Source organism: Odontesthes bonariensis, chromosome 12, assembly GCF_027942865.1.
Source record: "Odontesthes bonariensis isolate fOdoBon6 chromosome 12, fOdoBon6.hap1, whole genome shotgun sequence".
NCBI classification, from domain to species: Eukaryota; Metazoa; Chordata; class Actinopteri; order Atheriniformes; family Atherinopsidae; genus Odontesthes; species Odontesthes bonariensis.
Window position 1 is genome coordinate 37,560,071 of NC_134517.1, and position 6,133 is coordinate 37,566,203.

The window sequence follows — 6,133 nt, forward strand, 5'->3', positions numbered from 1 at the left end:
CTGTACCCACAAAACGATGCATTTTGAAGTTTGTAAATAGTCCAGGAGTTTATTATTATCATCAACACAAGCCTGATAGCTTTTCTGCTGCTAAAGCTGCGTCGACGTCACTTCTGGGAGCTTGGAGCTTCAAAGTAAGATGAGGGTTGATCTACTACTGTAGACAACAAAGCAAGGCTGCTCAATTTCTCCATTATTAAAATAAATTCACAACTCTACAACATAAAAATTCATGTAGAATATAGCATATAGGCCTACTTTGTTGTCAATTTAAGTAGCTTAGAGCGCAAGTTTACTTTTATTTTCCATTTTTTTCTTCTTCCTCGTCAAATTTCTGTCGTCATCTGGTATAAGTGATACAATTGGCTATGAATCGCGCGCAAAGCAGCATGGGAAGAACCTGACGTCATTTGATAGACATTCGTAGCGCCCAATAAACGGCTCTAGGCATTCGTAAACCACGCCTCAAATACGAGAAAACGCACACCTAGTTCCCAGACCACCATCTCATCGAGATTGTGGTCGCGTCAGCCAGGCTACACTATTACAGGATTAATGTTCTGCTTTCTATATATTGTTTTATATTAATGTGTACAGTTTTAGGGTTTCTGTTTAAGAAAGATACTGATTTTATTCAATTAATAAACTGTTTTTTTTTTTACTAAAGTGAATTGCTGGATAATAATTTGTTTTCCATGTGTTAATGTCACTCAAAAATATGCATCTAATTCAATTCAGGTTCAAATAGTTAAAAAAAAATAATTTCACTCATGGGCTAAAAAATTCACCAGGAAGAGTGAAGGCAACCGGGCCGGCCGGCCCCACCAGTGAGGGGTCCTTTATTTATTTTTCAGATTTTTATTTTTATTTTGGCAACATAGATATGTATAGAATGGCTAGATGTGTTACGTCTGAGTTTAGAACGTCCGCACAAGTCGGCCATCTTACCACAGGGTGAGATGTCCGGGAGACGTCAGACCTGAGGTAACCATAGTTACGGTAAGTGATCTGCTCTGACGCTATTACTCTTATCTCGCAGAAAGCTCAACAATTTTACACTATTTTACATACTAAAAGACCCTGTGCCATATTTTATTTATTCGGTCATCTGTGTAATAATTCACGTCACTACTGTGCAATATCTTCTCTATTTATGGTCAGACTATGTACATACAATGTGTAATTAACACAAGTGTAGTGCAATATAGGCAATAACTCATCCATAGCGCTATAACTTATTTTATTTAACTTTAGTTGCTCAGCAACGCGGACGAGACATCTAGCCATTCTTATATCTATGATTCTATACATATCTATGGTTGGCAACCCTACGTGCAGCTAACCCTGTGCAGCTAACCCTGTGCAGCTAACCCTGTGCAGCTAACCCTGTGCAGCTAACCCTGTGCAGCTAACCATGTGCAGCTAACCATGTGCAGCTAACCCTGTGCAGCTAACCCTGTGCAGCTAACCATGTGCAGCTAACCCTATGCAGCTAGCCATGTGCAGCTAACCCTGTGCAGCTAACCCTGTGCAGCTAACCCTGTGCAGCTAACCCTATGCAGCTAACCATGTGCAGCTAACCCTGTGCAGCTAACCCTGTGCAGCTAACCCTATGCAGCTAACCATGTGCAGCTAACCCTGTGCAGCTAACCCTGTGCAGCTAACCCTGTGCAGCTAACCCTGTGCAGCTAACCATGTGCAGCTAACCATGTGCAGCTAACCCTGTGCAGCTAACCCTGTGCAGCTAACCATGTGCAGCTAACCATGTGCAGCTAACCATGTGCAGCTAACCCTATGCAGCTAACCATGTGCAGCTAACCCTATGCAGCTAGCCATGTGCAGCTAACCCTGTGCAGCTAACCCTGTGCAGCTAACCCTGTGCAGCTAACCCTATGCAGCTAACCATGTGCAGCTAACCCTGTGCAGCTAACCCTGTGCAGCTAACCCTATGCAGCTAACCATGTGCAGCTAACCCTGTGCAGCTAACCCTGTGCAGCTAACCATGTGCAGCTAACCATGTGCAGCTAACCATGTGCAGCTAACCCTATGCAGCTAACCCTGTGCAGCTAACCCTATGGAGCTAACCCTGTGCAGCTAACCCTATGCAGCTAACCCTATGCAGCTAACCATGTGCAGCTAACCCTATGCAGCTAACCCTATGCAGCTAACCCTATGCAGCTAACCATGTGCAGCTAACCATGTGCAGCTAACCCTATGCAGCTAACCATGTGCAGCTAACCCGATGCAGCTAACCCTGTGCAGCTAACCATGTGCAGCTAACCCTGGCAGCTAACCCTATGCAGCTAACCCTGTGCAGCTAACCATGTGCAGCTAACCCTGTGCAGCTAACCCTATGCAGCTAACCCTGGCAGCTAACCCTATGCAGCTAACCATGTGCAGCTAACCCTATGCAGCTAACCATGTGCAGGCTAACCCTATGCAGCTAACCCTATGGAGCTAACCCTGTGCAGCTAACCCTATGCAGCTAACCCTGTGCAGCTAACCCTATGCAGCTAAGCGTGTGCAGCAGGTAGGACTGCTTTGTCTGGGGCATCGGTGGAGCTGACTGCTGAACCAGCGGCAGAGTTCAGGTGGAGAATGTGAACACGGCAGACAGCTGCTATGAGGAAGTGAAGTGTGCCAGAGACACGCAGCGCTGTTTACAGAGCAGCGCTGATGAATGGACTCCGTGGGAACATGTTTGTGGCTGTCACTGATGTGTGGAGCCGATATAAATCACCTTTGTCGGAGCTTAGACGGCTGCTTTCACATAGCTGCGCATATCAAAACAACAGGCAGGATTCCACAATGCGTACATAACACAGCGTGTGCAGCACAGTTTATTTCCAGGAGCTTTCACAGTTAAGGGTGGCTCCTTCGTTTCTGTTGTTCTGCTCATTGATGAATTACAAACTTCACCTGATCAACCTGTTCCAGAGTCCTGTTCCAGAGTCCTGTTCCAGAGTCCTGTCCCAGAATCCTGTTCCCATCCTGTTCCAGAGTCCTGTTCCAGAGTCCTGTTCCCATCCTGATCCAGAGTCCTGTTCCCATCCTGTTCCAGAGTCCTGCTCCCATCCTGTTCCAGAGTCCTGTTCCCATCCTGTCCCAGAGTCCTGTTCCCATCCTGCTCCAGAGTCCTGTTCCCATCCTGTTCCCATCCTGTTCCAGAGTCCTGTTCCCATCCTGCTCCAGAGTCCTGTTCCCATCCTGTCCCAGAGTCCTGCTCCCATCCTGTTCCAGAGTCCTGTTCCCATCCTGTCCCAGAGTCCTGTTCCCATCCTGCTCCAGAGTCCTGTTCCCATCCTGTTCCAGAGTCCTGTTCCCATTCTGCTCCAGAGTCCTGTTCCCATCCTGTTCCAGAGTCCTGTTCCCATCCTGCTCCAGAGTCCTGTTCCCATCCTGCTCCAGAGTCCTGTTCCCATCCTGCTCCAGAGTCCTGTTCCCATCCTGCTCCAGAGTCCTGTTCCAGAGTCCTGTTCCCATCCTGTCCCAGAGTCCTGTTCCCATCCTGCTCCAGAGTCCTGTTCCCATCCTGTCCCAGAGTCCTGTTCCCATCCTGCTCCAGAGTCCTGTTCCCATCCTGCTCCAGAGTCCTGTTCCCATCCTGCTCCAGAGTCCTGTTCCCATCCTGCTCCAGAGTCCTGTTCCCATCCTGCTCCAGAGTCCTGTTCCCATCCTGTCCCAGAGTCCTGTTCCCATCCTGTCCCAGAGTCCTGTACCCATCCTGCTCCAGAGTCCTGTTCCAGAGTCCTGTCCCAGAGTCCTGTCCCAGAGTCCTGTTCCCATCCTGTCCCAGAGTCCTGTTCCCATCCTGCTCCAGAGTCCTGTTCCCATCCTGCTCCAGAGTCCTGTTCCCATCCTGTCCCAGAGTCCTGTCCCAGAGTCCTGTTCCAGAGTCCTGTTCCAGAGTCCTGTTCCAGAGTCCTGTTCCCATCCTGCTCCAGAGTCCTGTTCCCATCCTGTCCCAGAGTCCTGTCCCAGAGTCCTGTTCCAGAGTCCTGTTCCAGAGTCCTGTCCCAGAGTCCTGTTCCCATCCTGCTCCAGAGTCCTGTTCCCATCCTGCTCCAGAGTCCTGTTCCCATCCTGTCCCAGAGTCCTGTTCCCGTCCTGATCCAGAGTCCTGTTCCCATCCTGCTCCAGAGTCCTGTTCCAGAGTCCTGTTCCAGAGTCCTGTTCCCATCCTGCTCCAGAGTCCTGTTCCAGAGTCCTGTTCCCATCCTGTCCCAGAGTCCTGTTCCCATCCTGCTCCAGAGTCCTGTTCCAGAGTCCTGTTCCCATCCTGCCCCAGAGTCCTGTTCCCATCCTGTCCCAGAGTCCTGTTCCCATCCTGTTCCAGAGTCCTGTTCCCATCCTGTTCCAGAGTCCTGTTCCCATCCTGCTCCAGAGTCCTGTTCCCATCCTGCTCCAGAGTCCTGTTCCCATCCTGCTCCAGAGTCCTGTTCCCATCCTGCTCCAGAGTCCTGTTCCCATCCTGCTCCCATCCTGTCCCAGAGTCCTGTTCCCATCCTGTCCCAGAGTCCTGTTCCCATCCTGTTCCCATCCTGTCCCAGAGTCCTGTTCCCATCCTGCTCCAGAGTCCTGTTCCCATCCTGCTCCAGAGTCCTGTTCCCATCCTGTTCCCATCCTGCTCCCATCCTGTTCCCATCCTGCTCCAGAGTCCTGTTCCCATCCTGCTCCAGAGTCCTGTTCCCATTCTGCTCCAGAGTCCTGTTCCCATCCTGCTCCCATCCTGTCCCAGAGTCCTGTTCCCATTCTGCTCCAGAGTCCTGTTCCCATCCTGTTCCAGTCCTGTTCCCATCCTGTCCCAGAGTCCTGTTCCCATCCTGTCCCAGAGTCCTGTTCCCATCCTGTCCCAGAGTCCTGTTCCCATCCTGCTCCAGAGTCCTGTTCCCATCCTGCTCCAGAGTCCTGTTCCCATCCTGCTCCAGAGTCCTGTTCCCATCCTGCTCCAGAGTCCTGTTCCCATCCTGCTCCAGAGTCCTGTTCCCATTCTGCTCCAGAGTCCTGTTCCCATCCTGCTCCCATCCTGTCCCAGAGTCCTGTTCCCATTCTGCTCCAGAGTCCTGTTCCCATCCTGTTCCCATCCTGTCCCAGAGTCCTGTTCCCATCCTGCTCCAGAGTCCTGTTCCCATTCTGCTCCAGAGTCCTGTTCCCATCCTGTTCCCATCCTGTCCCAGAGTCCTGTTCCCATCCTGCTCCAGAGTCCTGTTCCCATCCTGCTCCAGAGTCCTGTTCCCATCCTGCTCCAGAGTCCTGTTCCCATCCTGTTCCAGAGTCCTGTTCCCATCCTGCTCCAGAGTCCTGTTCCAGAGTCCTGTTCCCATCCTGTCCCAGAGTCCTGTTCCCATCCTGCTCCAGAGTCCTGTTCCCATCCTGCTCCAGAGTCCTGTTCCCATCCTGTTCCCATCCTGCTCCAGAGTCCTGTTCCCATCCTGCTCCAGAGTCCTGTTCCCATCCTGCTCCAGAGTCCTGTTCCAGAGTCCTGTTCCAGAGTCCTGTTCCCATCCTGTCCCAGAGTCCTGTTCCCATCCTGCTCCAGAGTCCTGTTCCAGAGTCCTGTTCCCATCCTGTCCCAGAGTCCTGTCCCAGAATCCTGTTCCCATCCTGTTCCAGAGTCCTGTTCCAGAGTCCTGTTCCCATCCTGATCCAGAGTCCTGTTCCCATCCTGTTCCAGAGTCCTGCTCCCATCCTGTTCCAGAGTCCTGTTCCCATCCTGTCCCAGAGTCCTGTTCCCATCCTGCTCCAGAGTCCTGTTCCCATCCTGTTCCCATCCTGTTCCAGAGTCCTGTTCCCATCCTGCTCCAGAGTCCTGTTCCCATCCTGTTCCAGAGTCCTGCTCCCATCCTGTTCCAGAGTCCTGTTCCCATCCTGTCCCAGAGTCCTGTTCCCATCCTGCTCCAGAGTCCTGTTCCCATCCTGTTCCAGAGTCCTGTTCCCATTCTGCTCCAGAGTCCTGTTCCCATCCTGTTCCAGAGTCCTGTTCCCATCCTGCTCCAGAGTCCTGTTCCCATCCTGCTCCAGAGTCCTGTTCCCATCCTGCTCCAGAGTCCTGTTCCAGAGTCCTGTTCCCATCCTGTCCCAGAGTCCTGTTCCCATCCTGCTCCAGAGTCCTGTTCCCATCCTGTCCCAGAGT